At 37.2% G+C, this 20,927-nt stretch overlaps 1 pseudogene; it reads left to right on the plus strand.

Annotated features, from left to right (window-relative positions):
• Positions 1–614: 614 nt before the first annotated feature.
• On the plus strand, positions 615–19,621 carry LOC121030087 (amine sulfotransferase-like; annotated as a pseudogene).
• Positions 19,622–20,927: the final 1,306 nt, after the last annotated feature.

The following is a 20,927-nucleotide window of genomic DNA, read 5'->3' on the forward strand; positions in this document are numbered from 1 at the left end:
CAAAAACAAAAACAAAAACGTTGAAAAGAAAAATTTATAGATGTGTGAAAGATTGGCTGAAGGGGGTTTATGCCATCATCCTGGAACAAGAACTAGAGTGATAGAGTTTTGATCTCTGGGTATTAAATGGGGTTTGGGCAAACTATGATGTGTATTAAGCTCCTCTGGAAACAATGGATCTCAGATGAAGTCACGACTTCCCTGGTAGGGTTCTCACTGTTCCAGTATTTGTAATACAGTTGTAGAGAAAAACAACCACCTGTTCCTTGGAACCTGGCCAATCTTAGGTTCATTGCTTACCATTTCCTTTATGCCTGCTCTTTCCAGATAACAATTGTACTGCATTTAAACCTCATCTCAGTCCCCCTTTGGGTAAAATTCCAGATAGAAAAGAGTCCTCATTTAACATCTGTCATTCAACTCTATGGAAATGAGAGTAATAGGGGTAAAATCAGCATCTTGGCAGTGTAAGTTGTTCATTTTTGTCTCCCCTTCAGTTTGCGTTTAACTGGACATCCATGACTGAATAAAAGTGTCTCTACCCAGCATACAAGGATACAGTGTGATCCATGCATCCTCATTCAAAAGCAGGTGGATTGAGAAGCAGAGAGGCTATGGGGCCAAGGGAGGTGCAGCAGCAGGAGCGGCAGTGCTGGAACCAGCAGAGGAGGCAGAGGAGGCGGAAAGCACAGGTGGTAAGTGAAGTCCTCCCGACTGCTCAGGTGCAGCTGGAGGGGCCTGTTGCTCTTCAGCAGCACCTGGGTTTCCAGGAAGAGAACTCTGCGACTGGGACAAAGGACGGAAAGGGAAGAAGGCAGAGAAAGAGAATTGAAGGAAGAAGTGTTCTGCTGTCTGCCTTGGTATTTCAGGAAGAGGTCTGGGACTTCTGAGACTCCTCCCACCCACCCTAGAGTCCTTGGGCACACCCAAAGACCCAAGGGCTAAGCCCACAATTCTCTTGCTGCTGTGCTACCAGATTTTTTTTGTTTTTGTTTTTTAATGTCAACTCTATTTGGTGTGCTCCTAAATTTCGTGGAGAATCAGCTCCTTTAGGAGAAAGAAAATATTGTGCTATGTCATGAGATCTGTGAACCAAAAATAAAGTTTCTGATTGCCAGTCTGTTTAACTGTTACAGTCAATGTAAACAAAGCCTTTTCTACATAAGAAAGGTATTCAAGCCTTCAAGGGAGGTGAGAAAGGCACATTTCATCCACTGTGAAAAATCATAGTTATATGGTATCACACAGAAAAATGACAATTCTCCACCATCCAAATTCAAAGACAAAGAATATTGCAATCTTACTGATATACATAGCAAAACAGCTTTTATGAATTAATTCAATGAGCGCAAGAAAATTTAGAAGGCAGTTTTGTCAACTCAGGCATAAAAAAAAATGAACAGAAGGAGTACTTTACTAAAGGGAATGAACGTATAAAAAAGAACCAAAAAAATTATGGAGCTTACGTACTCAGTGAATGAGATGAAAAAAATTCATTAAGAAGCATTGGAAATATAGCAGGTCAGATGGAAGCAGGAATAAGCTATCTTGTGGACTGGAATTTAGAAATGATTCAAGTGATAGGAGGGGAACTAAGATTTCAAACAAGTGAAGAAACACTGTGTAAGTAATCAGCTATTATAAAAGGCAATATAAGAATAATGATTATACCAGAAGGAGAAGAAAGAATGGGAGCAGACTCTATGTAAAGAAATAATTGCTGAGATCTTCCCAAATGGGGAAGGAACTTAACATACAAGTCCACAGAGCTAATAGAATGCTTTATTATGTCAGTGCAAAAAGACTTTCTCAGTGGCAAATTATAATCAGTGTCAATGAGTATCAATCAATGCTAAAGAATTCTTAAGGTAGGGGAAAAAAAGAATTAGCCCACAAAGGACCTTCCCCCAACTTAAGATATCAGCAGATTTCTCAGCAGGAACTCTACAGGCCAGTAGACAATAGAGTGACATACTCAAAGTATTGAAAGACAGAAATGTCAGACATGAATACTGTATCCGCCAAAGGTGTTCATTTGAACACCTGAAGGAAAATAAGGACTTCCCCAGACACACAGAAGATGAGGGAGTTTATTACTCCTACACTTGCCTTGAAAGAAATACAGAAAGAGCTTATCAAGATGAAATGAAAAGACACTAGTGACATACAAAAAATAAAATCACACAAAACATGATAAAGGTGATATAAAGAGTCAAAATTAGAAAATTAACTCTAAGAATAGTCTGTTAATTAATTATAGAATAAATATTAAAGGAATAGAGCATTAAAAATAACAATGGGGTGCTGGGGTGACTCAGTCAGTTAAGTGTCCAACTGCGGCTCAGGTCATCATCCATGGTTCTTGAGTTCCAACCTCATATTGGGCTCCATGCTGACAGCTCAGACTGAACCTGGATTCTGTCTCTCTCTCTCAGATTCTGTCTCTCTCTCTCTCTCTCTGCCCTCCCAGCCCCACTCACACGGTCTCTCTCTCTCAAAATAAATAAACATTAAAAAAAAATAACGATAGGTGCTACAATTGGGTAACAAATTCATGGCATAATAAAAGGCAATTTGTTAAATCAAAAACATAAAAGGGGAGAAGTAAAAGTGTGGAACCATTGTAGGTAAATGGATATGATTTGGTAGCAGCAGAAAAAGACTAGCATTTTTATGCTAGCCTCAAAATAATCATAAAGCAAAAATCTAGATCTGATACAAATGAATATGAGCTGCTAGCAACAGAAAAAGGCCTAGCATGTTTTAGTAAGTTTCAAGGTAACCATTATAAAAGATCTAGAGCAGACACAAAACATTAAAAAAAGGAAGATTGAGCAAATCATGGTAAAAACCACCAATTTAGAAAGGTATACAGTATGAAAAATAAATGATATAGATAGTAAATAACCAGAAAGTGAAAGATAAAGAGCACTACTAATCCTTACTTATTAATAATCACCCTAATTATAAATGGATGAACTTACCAATCATAAGGCATACAGTGGCTGGATGGATCAAAAAACAAGACCATCTCCTACAGGAGACTTATATCAGCTCTAAAAACACACATAAGCTCAAAGTGAAGGGATAGGAAGATGACTTTCTAAGCAACTTAAAACCAAAAAAGGGTAGACAGCCTGCCATTTTATAGCAAATGAAATAGATTTGAAGTAAAAAATGGTAACAAAAGATAAGAAGGTCGTTATATAATGATAAAAGGGTCAGTACAATGAGAATATATAAAAACCCAAAGTATTTTACTCCCAACATTCAAGTGCTGAAATCTAATAAGCAAATACTAAGAGATCTTAAGGGAGAAATGTATAGCAATCCAGTAACAGTAAAGAATTTACCCCACCATCAGCAATAGATACATTACCCAGACAAAAATCAACAAGGAAACATTGCAATGGAAAATACCTTAGGAGAAATGGACCTAAGATTCCATCTGATATCTGTGAGGTGCACATTCATCTCATTATTCTGCATGGTAGATTATATAATGTGACACAAAACAAATCTTAGCAAATTTCAGATTATCTTCTCTATGTACGAAACTGATAATAGAAAGTGACAAGACCCACAAATATGTGCAAACTGAATAATGCATCTCTGAATAACCAATAGGTCAGAAATAAATCAAAAGGAAAATAAAACATTATCTCAAAATAAGTGCAATGAAAACGCAACGTATCAATTAAAAAAAAAACAACATATCAAATCTTGTGGGGTGCAGGAAAAAACGTGCTGAATGGAAATTTAATAACAATAATCACATATCAAAGGTTAGAAAGGCATCAAATAAACTACTGAGTTTTACAGCTTGAGGAACTAGAGAAGAACAAGTTAAGAGCAAAGTTAGCAGAAGGAAGGAAATAATAGAAATCAAAGATCAGAACAGAAATAAATGGAATGGAGTTCAGGAAAACAATACAAAGAAATAACAAAACTAAGATCTGGTTCCTTGAAAAGATCAACCAAATCGACAAAACTTGACTAGCTAAGACAAAAGAGAGATGACTCAAATAAAATTAGAAATAAAAGAGGAGGCATTACAGTTTACACTACATCAATATATAGGAGCATAAGAGACTACTGTGAACAATTGCATGCCAACAAGTAGTTATTTATAGTGTCTTGAGGAACCTCCATACTGTTTTCCAGAGTGAATGCACAAGTACGCATTTCCATCAACAGTATAAGATGGTTCCCTCTATCTGCATCCTTGCCAACATCTGTTGTTTCCTGTGTTGTTAGTTTTAGTTATTATGACAGGTGTGAGGTGATATCTCATTGTAGTTATGATTTGTATTTCCCTGATTATGTGTGATGTTGAGCATCTTTTTATGTGTCTGTTACCCATCTGGATGTCTTCTTTGGAAAAATGTCTACTCATGTCTTCTGCCCATTTCTTAACTGGGTTATTTGTTCTTTGGGTGTTGAGTTTGATAAATTCTTTATAGATTTTGGATACTAACCCCTTATCAGATATGCCATTTGCAAATATCTTCTCCCATTCCGTAGACTGCCTTTAGTTTTGTTGATTCTTTCCTGCCAAAAGCTCTGTCAAAGCTTTTATCTTGGTGAAGTCCAAATTGTTCATTTTTTTCTTGTTTCTCTTGCCTCCAGGTATGTATTTAGTAAGAAGTTGCTAAGGTTGAGATTAAAAAGTTTGCTACGTGTGTTCTCCTCTAGAATTTTGATGATTTCCTGTCTCACATTTAGATCTTTCATTCATTTTAAATGTATTTTCGTGTATAGTGTGAGAAAATAGTTCATGAGATAAGATGGCAGAAAAGTAAGGGAACCCAGGGCTTTTCTCATTCTTCGAACCCAGCTAGATCAAACAACATCAAAGAATTTTGGATACCCAGGAAATCTGTATGCGGGTTAACAAAACAATATGCAAAATTTCAGTGAGAGACTGCAGCAGGTACGTGGTATGGAGAAGTGAGTTTGGCAAGAGAAGAGGCCTGGTAGTGCAGAGGGTAGAGAACCATTTTTGTGGTAGGAGACAGAGAAAGGGGGAAAGAGTAGTGCATCCAGCCTATGTAAGAAAGCACTTCCCTTAAAAACAGCTAGAGAGAGAGTGCAGGCAAACACAGAGGACTGAACAAAAACACTGTTCCCCAAAACCACTGATGGGGGAAAAAGGAGAGGATTTCCATACTGCCTGTTTTTCATAAACAGCAGAGCACAGAGTTTCAGAGGTCAGTGCCTGGCAGTGCTGTGGCAAGGAAGCAGGCTAGAGCCCCGGGAGCTGGCAGCGTCGTCTGAAGATCTCCTGCGTCACATGGGGAGAAGCGGTTCTCCTGGTTGGAGTGCATTTAGTAGAGGTGCTACAGTTTTTCCTGGGGGAAAAGACTGAGTAGGCTCCATCCAGCCGCCACGTTCACCTGTATAGGAATAAAGACACTGGCTGAGGGTAGCAAACCCTGGTGCCAGCTGTGTGTTGAGATTTACCATAAATTCTGAGCTGCTGCTGCAGCTGGCCTGGGACAGGTCTGCCCTGGCCACAGGAAGGTGAGTCCCTCCCCCAGAAAACCACTGCTGGTCAGAACCATGGGGGTCTTTGAAGCATGGGATTTGAAACACAGCTGCGCCTGAGATGAAACTCTGGAGAGAGGTGCTGCCTGGTAGGCAGACAGCTCAGACACAGACCTGGGGAAGGTGGGAAGCTGGCGAAAGGGAGGACACAGGACAGGTAACTGATCCCTCTTCTGTGAGGGCAGGAACTTCCCTCTCTGGAGAGTAGAGAATTTTACCTATAGCCTACCTGCACTGATTGACCCCACTGAGCTAAACACCACCCCCGAGTGGAGAACAAAGCCATTACCCCAAACTCCACCCCCCTGTGCCTACCAGGCACATCTCCACTAGAGAAAGTCAGCATGAGAATCAGAGCAGCAGGCCACACCCCAAGAAGACCAGCACAAATCACTTCCAAGAGCTACTCTACTGATGATAGACTGCTGCAGTTTCAGCACTAGGGGAAACTAGATCTAGCTTCATTTGGGTTTTTGGTTTGTTCATTTGTTTCTGTTGTTGTTGCTTCTGTTTTCATTCTTGTTGCTTCTCTTTTGTTTCTTGTATACAGAAGAAGCAAAGTATTTATTCTTTTTATTCTTATTTTGTTGTATTTTATTATTTTTGAATTTGAATTTGAATTATTTAATTATTTATTTTTAAGTTTATTCATTTTATCTTGAAAGAGAGAGGGTGAGAAGGGGAGAGGCATAGAGAGAGGTAGAGAGAGAATCCCAAGCAAGCTCCATACTCTTAGCACAGAGCCAGATGAGGGCTCGATCCCACGAACTGTGAGATCATGACCTGAGCCCAAATCAAGAGCCAGATACTTAACTGAGCCACTCAAGTGCCCTTAACTTTTATATTTTTAATTTTTAATTTTTTTGTTTCTTTTCTCTTTTTTCTATCAAGCCTCTCTTAACAAGGAGAGCAAAACACATCCAGGACCTAACTTCCAATTTTTTTCTTATGGATGATTTCAAATTACATAGCATTGTGGTCTGAAAATATGCATGGTATGATATCGATGTTTTGTACCTGTTGAGGGCTGATTTGTGACCCAGTATGCGATCTATTCTGCAGTCAAATGCTCTCCCCCTGAGCTATACCTCCTGTGATCTATTCTGAAGTATGTTCCATGTGTTCTCAAAAAAGAATGTATAGTCTGCTGCCTTAGGATAAAATGTTCTGAATATATCTGTTAAGTCCATCTGGCCCAGTGTGTAATTCCAAGTCATTGCTTCCTTGTTGATTTTCTGTTTAGATGGTCTGTCCATTGTTGTAAATGGGGTGTTAAAGTTCCCTACTATTATTGGGTTGTTGTCGATGAGTTTCTTCATAATCGTTATTAATTGATTTATATATTTAGGTACTCCCAAGGTCATGGCATAAATATTTACAATTGTTAGATCTTTTTTGTTGGATAGACCCCCTTTATTATCATATATTCATGTCTTGTTACAGTCTTCTGTTTAAAATCTAGTTTGTCTGGGGGCGCCTGGGTGGCGCAGTCGGTTAAGCGTCCGACTTCAGCCAGGTCACGATCTCGCGGTCCGTGAGTTCGAGCCCCGCATCAGGTTCTGGGCTGATGGCTCAGAGCCTGGAGCCTGTTTCCGATTCTGTGTCTCCCTCTCTCTCTGCCCCTCTCCCGTTCATACTCTGTCTCTCTCTGTCCCCCAAAAAATAAATAAACGTTGAAAAAAAAATTAAAAAAAAAAAATAAAATCTAGTTTGTCTGATATAAGTATGGTTACTCGGCTTTCTTTTGATGTACATTAACATGATAGATGGTTCTCCATTGCCTCACTTTCAATATGGAGGTGTATTTAGCTTTAATATGAGTCTCTTGTAGGCAGCATATAGGTGGGTCTTGTTTATTTATCCATTCTAATACCTTATGCCTTTTGATGGAAGCATTTAGTCCATTACATTCAGAGTGAATATTGAAAGTTATGAATTTAGTGCCATGTGGTACTTGTAGAGTTGGTGGTTCTGGTGATGTTCTCTGTTCCTTTTTAGTCCTTGTTGCTTTTGATCTTTCTTTCTCCACTCAAAGTGTCCACTTTAATATTTCTTGCAGGACTGGTTTAGTGATCATGATCTCCTTTACTTTTTGTTTGTCTGGTAACTTTTCATCTATCTCTCTTTTTATTCTGAATCACAGTCTTGCTGGATATTCTTGACTCCATATTTTTCTAATTCAGCATGTTGAACATATCATGCCACTCCCTTCTGGCCTGCCAAGCTTCTGCGGACAGATCTGCTGTGAACCTGATTTGTCTTCCCTTTTAAGTTAAGGACTTTTTCCTTTGCCTTTACAGCATTCTTTCCTTGTCTGTGTATTTTGTGAATTTTACTATGATATATCTTGATTTTGGCCTGCTTTTGTTCATTTTGATGGGAATTCTCTGTGCCTCTTGGATTTGGATATCTCTTTCCTTCACCAGATTAGAGAAGTTTTCTGCTATAATTTGTTTAAATAAACCTTCTGATCCTTTTCCTTTCTCTTATTCTTCTGCAACTACTCTGATACAAATGTTATTATTATTTAAGGAGCTACTGAGTTCTCAGTCTACATTTGTGATCCAGTACCTTTCTTTTATTCTTTTTCTCAGCTTCATTATTTTCTATAGTTTTTCTTCTGTGTCACTGATTTGTTCTTCTTCCTCATCCAACCTTGGTGTCATTGCAACATTCAGTTTTGCATCTCAATTATAGGATTTTTTTTTATTTCAGCCTTACTAGTTTTTATTCTTTTATCTCTGCAGTAGGGATTCTCTAATGTCTTCTATGATTTTCTCAAGCCTAGCTGGTATCCTTATGATTCATGAATCTCCTTTGAAAACAGAGGTCATAATAGTGTGACCATCAAAATATGTTTAAAAATTGCTTGTTTCCCATTTTCTTACAATGATGCTCTGTCTGCACTTCCTGGAGTTGCTTTCCAATTGTGATTCTGAAGCTTTTATTTGTGAGATACTCCTGTTACTATCTATTTTGGGAAATAGAAAAAAAGGACACTTCAAAGTCATCTGGAACAACCTCCAAGTCAACTAAACCTCAGAGTTCAGAGTGTCAAAATAGATATTTCCATATGGCCAGTGACAGATAATAATGACAGACAAAATATGTACATAAATGATGACTCACCGGGTTTGGTTTGCACTTTCTATGTATGACACATTATTTGAATGTTTTATTTCATACTTTACTTCCTTGACTTTTCTTCATGCTTACCAGTATCCATTTTGTCATTATGGACAATTTAATTCCTCACAGCTATATAAAGAAAGCTTCTACAAACCTGCTAAAAGCTAAGACACTGTACTTGAGTTACAGGGGAAAAAAAAGCCAAACTGATGGAGTGGTTGGAGACAAGTGTTTCTGAAGCATGTTCACTTTTAATTTGTACATTTATTTTTACTTTATTTATATATATACACACATTTATACGTATGATTTCTTACTAAAGGTGTCTTTTGTAATTACAAAAATCGTTTTTAACTAGTTTTCTTGTAGCTACATAAGTGGAACACACACACATAAAACTAAGTCCCTGAACAACTGGTGCTTGGGAATTGGGCCAAACTCCACAGGTCTGGAGTCCAAGATGGTAGCTTTTAGAGACAGCTGGTTTTTAGGGTTTGTGAAGAAAACAAGAAATAAATTTCCTTTCTCAGTATATGGCCAACAACTGAAGATACATAAGGGAACACTCCACACATTTTACTAAATTTCTTTAAAATGATTTTGTCTGTCTTTTGCAGGTGACTTGCAAGGGTATTATTTTGGTTGTGAAACCCTTGATATTGGTTTTATAGAAAATTTAAATGATTTTGAAATTAAGGAAGATGGTGTCTTCATAATCACATACTCCAAATCTGGTGAGTTCTGTATTATAATAGCTAATGTGATACTTTTATAATATGGTAACTCTGTATTTTTACTAGTATTATACATGGACATATGCAGTTAATCTATTGGATATTATAGAGTTAACTGAATTTAATATCCTATAAAATAAGGTATCTTACAATGTAGCTGTAAGTTTTTGGTTTTGCTTTTGTTTTTTGAAAGAGAGAGGACACAAGCAAGGGAAAGGTAGAGGAAAGGGAGAGATAATCTTAAGTGGGTTCCATGCTCAGCTGGGACCTCAACGTGGGGCCCAATCTCACACTTGTGAGATCATCACCTGAGTCGAAATCAAGAGTTGGATGCTTGAACAACTGATACACCCAGGCACTCTGCTGTGTTATTTTTGATTTGGACAAGGAAATGGAGAAAGTACTGAAGTAGAAATTGAAGACACCCTATTAAACACTGAGTTGCCGAAGTGGGCTGGGAAAGGATGCAGAAATATTTACCATTTAGGCAGATACTTTGGACATACAGTTGAAGCTGTATTTAATAACTAAGTACATGAGAAGGAAGAAAATTAGGTTACACTAATTTTCATGTTTAATAAACCTTAAATTATCTGGGTAATATTTTGTTGTAGCACTCAGATCAGACTAAAACATATATGTGTGTGTATATATACATGAATGTCTATTCAAGACCTTTGTCCATGTTTCAATTACACTTTAGTTAATTTTTCTATTTGTTGTCGGAGTTCTTGATATATTTTGAATATTAACCCCTTGTTTAATAAATGATTTACAAATACTTTCCCTATTTAGTATGTTGCCTTTTCATTTTGTTAATAGTTTTCTTTCCTGTACAAAAGCTTTTTAGTTTGATACTCCCCCACTTGCTCATTTTTGCTGTGTTGTATTCGTTTTCAGTGTCATATACCCATTCCCACAAAAACAAACAAAAAAACAAACAAAAAAACCACATTGCTAAGATAAATGTCTTTTACCTAAATTTTCTTCCAGGAGTTTTATCCTTCGGGGCCTTATACTCATGTGTTAATGTGTTTTGAGGTAGCTTTTATGTCTGTTGTAATAGAGTGGTTCAGTTTCATTCTTTTGCATGTGCCTGTCCTATGTTGGGAAAATAGGACAAAGGAGCCATAAGTTCATTAACCATACATGGGTTGGTTACTTTTGGACTCTCTATTTTGTTCCATTGATCAATGTGTCTTTTTTGGTGCCAATACAATACTGTTTTGATTAGTGTAACTTGGTAGTATTATTTGAAGCCAAGAAGTCTGATGCATCAGGCTTTGTTTTATTTTCTCAAAACCACTTTGGCTATTTGGGCTCTTTTATGCTTACAAATTTTAGGATTGTTTGTTTTATTTCTATGTCAGATGCCATTGTAACATTGATAGGGATTGTATTGAATATGTAGATTGCTTTATGTACTATGGGCATTTTAACAATGTTGTTTCTTCTAATCCATGAGCAAGGAATGTCTTATCATTTGTTTTTGGTTTCTTCAATGTTTTCTAGCAGTGTCTTCTACTTTTCAGTATACAAGTCTTTTACCTCCTTAAATAAATTTATTCTTGCATATTTTATATTTTTTGATGCTGTCATAAATTAGATGTTTCTTAATTTCTCTTTCTGATAGTTTACTTTTATTGTACAGAAATGCAACTTATATTTGTATACTGATTTCATATCCTGCAACTTAACAACTTAACTGAATTTATTTGTTAGTTCTAACAGTATTTCTGGTAGAGTCTTTAATGCTTTCTAAATATAATATCATTATCATCTACAAATAGACAGATTTATTCTTCCTTTCCAATTTGAAAACCTTTTATTTCTTTTTCTTGCCTAATTTCTCTGGCTAGGATTTCAAATAAAACTAGTGAGAATGGCCATCTTTATCCTGGTTGTGATTTTAGATGTAAACCTTTCAGTTGTTTGCCATTGGGTATGTTGGTAGCTCTGAGCTTGTCATAAATGGCATTTTTTAAGCTGATATATTTTTCTTCCATACCCATTTTGTTGAGACTTGTTATCATGAATGGATGTTCAGTTTTGTCAAATGCTTTTTCTGCATCTATAGAGATATAAATGTAGTGTTTATGCTTCATTTTGTTAATGTGTTATATAACACTGAAATGTGGGTGTTGAATAATTCCTGTATCCCAGTAATAATTAGTACTTGATAATGGTATATTATCCTATCAATGTATTATTGAATTCAATAGTTTGCTGATACTTTGAGGGTTTTTTTTTTTTACATCTATGTGCATCAAGAATAATGGCCTGTAATATTCCTTTCTTATAGTGTCTTTGTCTGATTTTTATCAGGGTAAAGGAGGCCTTGTAAAATGAGTTTGGAAATTTTCTCTCCTTTTCTATTTTTTTTTGGAAGGGGTTGTGAAGGATTGATATTAATTCTTCTTTCTTTTTTATTAGAAAAAGTATTTTTAAATTTTTACCAGAGTAACACTTGTTTTCTTTTATTTTTCTATATAACAGACATGGTCTGCCTCAGGCCATTTGTACTCACAGATTCTTTTTCCTGTAAAATTCTTCCACCAGATATATACCTGGATTACTCCCTTCCTTCCTTTAGGTTCTTATTTACAAATTATATTCTAATGATAATATTTTAGGTGATTATATTTTAAAGTTCAGCTTCACTGGGAACTCCAAAGTTTTTTTTTTGTTTGTTTTTTTGTTTGTTTGTTTGTTCTTTGTTTTTTACTGCTTTAATTTCTCTCCACAATATGGTACTTATCACCTTAAAACATACCACATATTTTCATATTTAATTTCTTTATTTATTACAAGGTGATAGTTAGAAAACTAGTATTGTATTTGCACAGGAAAAAATTGGCCTGTGTAGGAGGAAAGACCCAAAATACAACTCTATGTGTATAAGAGGACTCAATATACATAAATTTAAGCATAGTCTACTTATTAATGGGGAAAGGATAGTATATTTAATGTTGGGAAATCTGGATCACTATATAGGTATCCAGAATACACAACTGGATACCTAAGACCACATACAAGAGTCAAATCCAAGTGTATTTGAGATACTAACATTAAGGACAAAAGTATACAACTATTTTTATCAGAAGAAAAAGAAGAAAATCATTGTGACTTAGGAATGGTGAAGAGCTTCTTAAACAAATGTCCCAAAAAGAAAATGGAGGCAAAACATTTGATAAATTCAATTACCTGAAACTTAAGGATTTTGGATTTTGCTTCACTAAGAATTGTCTGGGCAAAGTGAATAGATGAGAGAAAGAAAGAAAATATTTGCAATATCTACAATTAAAATATAATTAATATATACACTATATTAGGGCTACAAATCAAAAAGTAGGGGACAGGAATCTGAGTATAAAAAGAGGCAAATAAATGAGCTGTTAATTTACGGAAGAAAACCGCCCTCCACCAATACCATCAAAAAACACAAAGTTGGTAAACTATGATATGTTACTTTGCATCTATTAGACCAACAAAAATGAGAAAGGTGAGTAGCTCTGAATGCTGATAAGGAGGGCACATAAATTTGCATTCATTAGCATGTTACCCCTGGGAGAGTAGATTGAAGCAATCATTCTCTGGAGAGTAGTGTGGCACTATCTGGACAACTGAAATACAGACATACCAGGAAATTCCTACCCTAAATATCAGTCCCCAACAAAATCTCATACAGGTGCACAGGGAACATGAATAGGGTGTTCACTGAAATGCTGTTTGGGGCAGGGTGTCCTTTGGAGAAAGTAGACGGTCAGTGCATGAATGCATACCCTGAAACATACACAGCATCTGTAAGGTGCAATGGATCAGAGGTAGCAATAAATGAATGTTAAACCACAGTGCACAGCGACAAACAGAATGGAATGATGCACATGGATTGAAAATACAAACAGGCACAACAATATGTATTACATATGAACACATTACAGCAAAGAATGCACTTTAAACCTCAAAGCCTGCCTGTGTATGGTGGGGGAAGGGGTAGGAATGGAAGCAGGAAATAAGAATAAAAGGAATAAACAGATCAGGGAAGGCCTACAGTGAATCAGGGATGTTAATGTAGCATGAACTGAAGACAAAGTTTAGTATCTCATTATGCTAACACCTGACCACCAAGCAGGCCAAGAAAGAAGGAAACGAGAAAGGAAAAAAAAGAAAAAGGAAGGAAGGAAGGAAGGAAGGAAGGAAGGAAGGAAGGAAGGAAAAGAAAGGGAAGAAAGAAAGAAAGAAAGAAAGAAAGAAAGAAAAAGAAAGAAGCGGCAAAATGTGAAATGTGGAATGGAGGAGAAACTGAAAACAGATACTTGAATTTTTGAACCTCTGTAGAGGTTTTTGCATCATATTGTTGAATCTCTCAAGAACTGTGTTATGACTGATAATCCCTTGAATTATCACAGCTGCCCCCTGAAGCAGCTGTGATACCTTTGATACCTGTGATACCTGTGATACTTCAAGTGATACCTCTTGCAGAAGCAGTATTTGGGAAAAGTAGAAGGATGTAAGAAAGCTGTTTAGAGCTTTCTAACAATGAGTTTTCATTGAATTTGAGCTCCAGCTGTCATAACATGTAGGCACATGTGGTCTTGGTCTTCCGTGGTCAACACTGGAGGACTATAATCACCAATATTAAAGCATTTGGAGGACCAGATAAGGTGCATGCCACATGCAGCTGCCAGCAAGGAAAGTGTGCCCAACAATGATCTTGATGACCAGGTGCTGCTTAGCATGGGTGATTAAATGGTATTGGGATGGAAGGTTAAGATGGAAGGTTAGGATGGGAATTGATGAGGTGCCAGTGGGTTTTCTCATTTCAGAAGTTGTTTGAATCTTTCTGGGACATGTGACTTCTTGTTGGGCTACGTTTAAAGTATTGCCTGGATAGATCAGAAGCATGACCTCTATAGAAGTTGTGTTTTATCTTAATAGTTCCATATACGAAGCATGGAAATGAAGTGTAAGGAATCTGGAGTAGGCAATCACACCCACGTATTCTGTGGCAAATGTCCACTCTAATAGGAATTAAGAGAAATAGTCATCATAAGAATTTCTCACATCCCATTCACGGTAAAAGGTCCAAGTTTATGCATCATCTTTCTCTTCCTGTCTCCATGTAGGTGTCACAGGGCCTCCTTTAGGGATTTATAATAAACACAGTTTCCTTATGTGGACATCATGGGCACTGTAGGAAACATGGGGAAGAAGGGAAAGATGTAAAGTGACTCCTTCAGTGGAATATCTTTTTGTTTTTTTTCTTAGTCCAAGGAGTGGAGTTGCAGAAGGAAATCTGGAGGCAGGCATAGGAGTTAATTTAGAAGTCCCATGTATGAAGCAGAAGAAAGCATAGAAGAGTCAAAGAAAAATTTGTGGACAAATGCCCATGGAGTTTCAAATGGAGAATCTCCTGAAAAGAAAAACAATGGCAATGTTATTTTGTCTTTTATTCATGTTGTATTTTTTATACATTAAAAATCCATTCAGATGAAATTACCAGTATACTTATTTAATAACAAACTTTGATTTAAAAACTGATGGCACATCTATCTACATTTTGGAGAGATTTGTGCATCATTAAAACAACATTTTTGCTTTACAGGGACCATCTGGTTTCAGCAGATATTAAGCTTAATTTATTTTGAAGAACATCACAAAAGCACTGGGAATCTGGAAACAGTTGATCAAATCCCCTTCTTTGAGTACAATTTTCAAAAAATGGATTTGTTGAAAGGCCATCTCCTTGTCTCTTCTTTACCCACCTCCCACATTACTTGGTTCCTAGTGGAGAGGAAGAACAAAAAAAGCCAATGTAGGAAATAGATTATGGCTGCTGAAAGATAACTGCTCTTTTTCATTATTTCATTTTGTTTCATTAAATTGACACTGCATTCATCCAGGTGTTAGCAAATGTGACATTTGACATACTTTAATTTTCAATAGCCATTTGTGTTCTTATCTTACAGTATCTGATTTTTACCTTGTTCCCTTTGTTTTCTGATTATATAGGTAATACAGCCATTAAAAAATGAAAGAGTATATAGGTGTGTATTTTATTTACTTTATAGAGTATATTGTAATATCATATACATGACTTATTACATATCCTTTCAGTTTTTATTTGGCTACATTATTATGCATACATATAACACTAGCAATTCTTTCTTTGCTTTGTGTGTCATTTCAACTTCCTTTTCATACTTCCAGCTATTTTGATTGGGTACCATGGAGGTGTACCTTGAAAGGTAATTGGCAGCCACTAGGCCAATCATGAAGGGAGAGCCATTGCAGAAAAGGGGTAACCCAAAACACAAAGAAGCCTGAATGTATACATGACATGGTTAGGAAACTATAAAGATAAAATAACAGGCTTCATGCAATTGGAAGTTATTATGATAAAAATATGACAAAATGAGAGCATGAAAAATAGTGAATACTTCTTTCTTTGCAAATTACTCATGTATACAGAAATCCTAAGGTCATTATGTGCTCATATTTTCACTTTTCAAAGAATATGGCATTGGCAGTTACAAGTACCTTTGAGGGATTCATCAAATGTTTTCTAGAAATAAAATGTAAGTAAACTTACATAAAGCAAGTAATGCTTGCTGTCCTGAGGTGAGGGTTTTGCTTTTGTTTTTTTCTAAAGAGTGAGAATGGGAGAGAGGGATCAGGTAGTGGTAGAGGGAGAGGGAAACAGAGAATTTTAAGGGAGCTTCACACCCAGCCTGGAGCTAGATCTAAGTACCCTGAGATCATGACCTGAGCAGAAATCAAGAGTAGGATGCTTAACCAACTGAGCCACCCAGGTGCCCCTACCTTGGTGAGTTTTTAAGCTTATTGAATTTGGCTGAGGATACAAGAAGCTGAAGTAGAGTTGAATGGGGATGAGTAACCAACTTATCAAGCCAGGTGGTAGTGTTGTCTTGGAGGACCTTGTTCTCCCATGGCTACAAATTATGCTTCCCTCTCAGGAGACTCTCAAGAATACAAAGTCATATCACCAGGAAATATTTACGTTTAATCACGAAAGAGTGTTTCACAAGCTCAGTGAGAAGCATCACAGTTCAGATCACAGGTTTGGAGTTTTGCACTGCACATTGCAGGGGGCACCTCCCAGGAGCTTCAATTTGATAAAGTTTATTATTTTTCTTCTTTTTTATGGAATTTTTACTTATTTTTTGAAGTAATCTGTATACCCAACATGTGTGTCAAACTCACAACCCTGAGATCAAGGGTTGAATACTCTATCCACTGAGACAACCCTGAGATCAAGGGTTGAATACTCTATCTACCCACCACATTCTTTTCTGAGGAGCCACTATAGCTGGTTGATCAGAAGCCAGTTCTGCTCAAGTAGCATGATGATCTGGAAGAGGAGAACTAATATTAGTCTCTAATGCACTGTGTAGAGCTGAAGTGACTCATCTGGGAGGCTGTATGTTCCATGCAGCTATGTGCTTGGGGAGACCATGAGGAGAAGGATGGAGAGGATTCCTTCCTCTGTTTTCCCTTTTGGTTTTTCTAACCCTATGGTAAAGTGATTTTCTGTCTATATGAAATGCATTTTTAAGGGACTAATTTCTCTTTGAGTTCATGTAATTATTTACTGGTAGACGCTGGATGGTTCTCCCATAACCAGATGCTAGGAGAAATCTGGAATCCAGCAGGACACTTCCTTTTACTTCTTTGTTATTAAAGGTTCCTACATCTTCTAAGACTGTAGTAATTTTCAACATATTCAACATATTTACCTAATGGTGTATCTGTTTTGGGTTTTTTTGTTGTTAATTTTCATGTTTATTTATTTTTGAGAGAGAGAGAGAGACAGAGCGCGAGCGGGGGAGGGGCAGAGAGAGAGGGAGACACAGAATCCAAAGCAGGCTCTAAGCTCTAAGCTGTCAGCACAGAGCCCATGCGGGGCTCGAACCCACAAACTGCGAGACCGTGATCTGAACCAAACTCAGAGGCTCAACAGACTGAGCCACCCAGGTGCCCTATAACATATCTGTTCTTCCCAAAGTGTTAGGAAGTCTTTGGTTTGACCACATCAAAGGTTGGTATGAGCACAAAAGCCTCTTCAACATAGAGTTTGTGATATAGTAGGTGAGGAAGGTGAGAAACATGACGTTAGTGACTTCACCAAAGCTGTAAGCCAGGTTAGCCAGATAAATTGATTGTTCATGCCCAGAACAGCCAAAGGATGACATCAAATTTGAGTTCCCAGATTAAGTTTACCAGATGTTTTCCAATATCATTTCTGTAGTTTTGTGTGTGTGTGTGTGTGTGTGTGTGTGTGTGTGTTTTACCAGCTTTTCATTTACAACTAATACTGGAACTTTCTTTTCAAAATTGTCTGTGTGTGAAAAATTGCCTGTGTATGTATGCAGGCGTGCATATGTTTGATTGTTTTGAGTCAGATAATTAGTCTCCTTTATGGATCACTAAACCTCTTTTCTGTATTATTCATTTTCGTACCATTCTATGTTATGTTTACCACTTGGGGATGCCTCTCTTGGGACACTTAAATGTTGTTTGCATTGTGTATGGTTAAGCCTTGCAAGAAAAATTAAATGAAAATGACTGTGTATGATTAGGAAGAATTCAGTTCCCAGTAACAGGAAACTAAAACTTTTGTTTTTGCCTAAAATAAAAGAACTTCTACTGTCTGTTGACTGAGTCCCAGAGGCAGCTATCCTGATGCTAGCTGTAGCAGTCAAGCATATCCAGAACGTCCTAGAATTTTCTGTTTTCCCTTCATATCACATTTGGTGTGACAAAGGTGTCTCCATTGATAGTAGCAGGATGGTTGTTGTAGCTCCAAAGTCATGTCCTCAGATGAAAACATATATATCAGAAAGAGCAGGAACAGAAACAAAAGTTGTTTTTTTTTACTACCTTTGTTCCCACCTTTTCTCGAAGAAAAATCACTCTTAGAAGTGTCTGTTTGAATTCCTCTTTCTGTTTCAATGCCAAAATTGGGTCACATGACCACCCTAGACTAATCACTTATAGAGGACAATGGGATTCCCATGGAGGTCTTGAATCGATCAGAATCATTACCATAAAGGGGCTGGGCACTGTTGCCAGAACACCCCCAGGGGTCTCTTAGTGGAAAAGAAGAGAGAGCTGTAAGAAAGGCAAGACTAAGGGCTGCCACCTACTGAGTTTTTGTCAGTAGTTTCTGTGACATCTGCTTAAGGTCATAATACCAAGCCTAGAGTCTCTTGTTGAGTCCGCATCACTTACCTATGAGACATTCAAGTATCTAGCCAGGCTTGCACCTTCTTCACAATGTGGCCCCTCCATTGCCTCCAGCCTCATTTTCCATATTTCTCATCTGAGACCTGTTCCCATATAGCTCTGGGGAAACTCAACTTCTGATACTCCTGTGACCTGACATCTCACACCTTCCATGGAACCACAATACTTGTTCTTCTGTCCACACCCCATACGTTCAGGTTGTCTATCTAGAACATTTTTGATTTTGCTTTAGTTCCCAAAACATATTTATCATCTTTGTTGAAATTTTCTCTGAATTCTGTTACACAATCACTCTCTGCCCATAATGGATCTTTGTCCTGAATTCCCAGCACTGATCCTTTATTGTAGCTCAGTTCACTTGTACCATCACACAGGGCAATATCTGACATAATAGAGTAGCTACTCCCCCAAATACTTGCTGTTAGGACAGATAAAATGAAATATGAGTGTTCCTAAAATAAACCCAAATGTTCTCTAAAACAGTGGACAAGTGAAGGGTTAATTTACCAAGAGGGAATAAATAAGTCACTTCTCATGGTCTAACTCCATTTTCTAAGCAGCCTAAGCACTTACAATTTTCACTCCCATAATAATATTTAGCTGCACCTTCTGTGTAAGTCTTTTTATAACGTGCATAATTTATCATACTCTGATTTTTTGGTAGGATCTCAGAGGTTTATGTTAAAAGTCTGTAAATTTCTGGTGTAAGAACTGAGAGAAGAGACATGGATGCTGTAGTGAGACAGGTCACATTTGAGAACATGAAGTATGACCTCTGGAAAATTATGACATTTTACTGAGCACTGAATTTAGGATACAGGTAAAGGTCATTTCCTTCACAAAGGTGAGGTTGAACTGTGAATGGCTGTCCTGCAGTATGTTACAAATGAACCAAACTGTGGCTTCTAAGTTTCTTGGCTGATGTTCCTAACATGGAGCCCTCATGGCCCAGTGCCTTTCTTTAGACAAATGATTTTCCGTGATTTCATCTTGGTGCAATTCAAAAGACTATAATATTTGGTCCCTGAATGAATCTGATGAATAACCTAAAATCACAAGGCTTTCTCCATGGCCCCTGGAATTCTAACAACGCCTAATACAATGTCTGCCACAAAATGGATGTTCATTTAGTGTTAGACTGGTTCCCCCTGTTAGCATTGGCTCAGCACATGACGATGACGTAATGGTGGGCTGCTGGCCATCACTGGCAGCTCTTCTCTGTGATTTATCCTAAACATGCCCCAGGGCTGAATTAACAACACATAGTCACTGTTCTTTTGTTACTGGGCAGAACTAACATGGGCCCACAAGTAAACCAGAATCTTACATCACAAAATGTATAAGAATATCACATTTATCTCAGTATGTCCTACCTCTGGTGAGTGAGTTTTTGAATGAATGAATCCTCTATCTTAGTGACAAATTTGAGCATGTTAGAATATTTTTGTTATTTTATGCAATCTTTCTAAATTGTATTTTATGATATTCTAACTTAGTAGCTGGAAAATCTATAATACAAAATTATAGTCATAAATTTTGCTTTTAATCATAGGGTTCTGTGCCTCTATGTCAAGTAGCAATAATATTGACTTAGAGTTCTCTACATTAGTATCTCCTTCACTTGATGTCTTTGTATATCTTTACCCATTCAATTTAACAATATGAATCAATGAATCACTGGTAACTTGGAGCTGACCTGAAGCGGGGATATACCCTTCCCTTACGCTCAGCACACCCTATCATGTTGTAGACGCTATGACCCTTGTCAAGTGCCACTTTTATTGCACAAGCAATTTGTTTTCTTTGAAAAAAGAAAATTTTCTGTGCATATACATCTTTCACCCACCTGAAAATGAGAGACTCAAATGGCTAAGAAGACAAATAGGAGAAGCTCAATTTTCTTGTGGAAGTGATGCACATCCCACCTGTTTCTTCTGCACAGACGTGTATTTTTCTCTTACATGTAACAGAACGTTACTTGCACCGGCTTTACCACTCCTGCACCGTTTGGGTTTGTGTCTTCGGTTTTGTTATTATTTCAGTTTGCTTCAGTTATTTGTTTACAGTTCAGTTATTTTACAATCGGTGTTCCTTTTTTTTTTTTTTTTTTTGGCCTCTCCTTCTATCAGCCTCTATTTGTCATCACAACTCCGTGTCCCTAAGTTTAAAGTAAGACCAATGTAACCTACAGTGGGTCAGATAGAATAATTACAGGTGAGCCATTCCAAACTGTATGAGCTTGGGCTATAT

This window comes from Herpailurus yagouaroundi, unplaced genomic scaffold, assembly GCF_014898765.1.
Source record: "Herpailurus yagouaroundi ecotype Mexico unplaced genomic scaffold, PumYag 139, whole genome shotgun sequence".
Lineage (NCBI taxonomy): Eukaryota > Metazoa > Chordata > Mammalia > Carnivora > Felidae > Herpailurus > Herpailurus yagouaroundi.